Source organism: Sus scrofa, chromosome 2 (assembly GCF_054392235.1).
Source record: "Sus scrofa isolate SSC_HxYL_T2T_F1_AM1 chromosome 2, Sscrofa_HxYL_maternal_Yorkshire_Landrace_v2.0, whole genome shotgun sequence".
NCBI classification, from domain to species: Eukaryota; Metazoa; Chordata; class Mammalia; order Artiodactyla; family Suidae; genus Sus; species Sus scrofa.
This window is the reverse complement of record NC_139384.1, coordinates 117,424,763-117,426,340: the sequence shown is the minus strand read 5'-3', so window position 1 is coordinate 117,426,340 and position 1,578 is coordinate 117,424,763.

The following is a 1,578-nucleotide window of genomic DNA, read 5'->3' as shown; positions in this document are numbered from 1 at the left end:
CTCCGTCGTAGTTTAGGGGAAATGAATCTGACTAGTATCCATGACGTCGCAGGTTCAATCTCTGGCTTGGCTCGGTTGGTTAAGAATCTGGTGTTGGTGTGAGCTGTGGTGTAGGTCACAGATGTGCCTTGGATCTGATGTTGCTGTGGCTGTATCATAGGCCAGCGGCTATAGCTCTGATTCGACCCATAGACTGGGAACCTCCATGTGCCGTGGGTACTGACCTAAAAAGAAAAGAAAAAAGAAAGAACCAAAATATTAATTTCATTAATACATTTAAATAATGATATCACACTTTGCCTTTTTTTACCTAAGTAAGTGGGAAAAAAAAAAGAATATTTGGGAAAAATACTATGATAGAAGAGAAGCATCATTAAAGCCTTCATATTCAGTATGTATTAGAGAAGGAAGAAACAGGAATCTGAAGGAGAAAATAACTGAAAATGAAATTACCAGTTGAAGCTGAAAGGAAAAATGAACTGAAAAGGGACAAATTAGCAGGTGGAACTGCATGCTGTTTTGTCATTAACTATTATGATTCATAGAGCTCCCTTGATATTTGTCTCAGGAAAACAGCTATTTTGGGCATTCAGTCGGTTGACTGTTCAGGATATAAACAAAATACTGAGAGGAGAGGAGGATGGAAGCTGAGCTATTTTAGGGTTACTATTCTTCCATTCTCCCTTTCCCCCATATCATCCTTTCCTCAAGGCCTACATAAATCCAAAGGGAATTAGAAACTAAGTCTAGCAAAGAAAATTGCACACATACGCTCCTTGAGTCTCCTAGACTTTCAAAAATGTTTTTGGACATATTTTTGGAGACTTCTACCAGTACATTTGAATAGTATGAAGGTGGTTGATGAATGCGGTTTTCCTCTTGGCAGCTCCTTCATCAGATCAAAGTGTAAAACAAGGTCAAGCATGAGAAGAGGGGTGGAGTTGGTAAAAGGAGGTCTGGTTAGTTACTTGGCAGAGAATCAGGAGGCAGAAAGGAGAATTTTTCTTTTTAGCATTCTTCAGAGGACCTTACAAATAATCATTCTCATTAAAATATTTTCAAATGGTTTGATTTTTTACAATTTTTTCCAGCTGTTCCACAGTCTCCTAAAAGAATATGCTTGACTAGCATAAGATGATAGATATTATTTACTTTAAAAGAATTCTACGCTATAAAAATTTTTTTACAAAAACTATAAAAAGAAATGATTCTATTTGAGCAAAGTCAAATATGAGTCTATACTTTCAAAAATATATACAGTTAATACACGGGGGAAAATATGCTGTTATGTGCTGAAAATTGCACCTGTGAAGATTTAGAACTATAGTGGCTTCATACTATTCTAAATTTCTACCTTTCTTGGAAATAGAGCATGATATATCCATAATAAATTATGGCTTGAAGATATTATTTCTCAGTGGTAACATTTTGGTCAAATTTTTATTTTTGAAAAGTATTGAAAATTGCAAATTATGGTTACACCATATAAAGAGCATTACAGATATACATGAGAACTGCACACACCTCATACCTAAAGTTAATAATATTAAACAATACTAAATTACCCAATTCTGAATC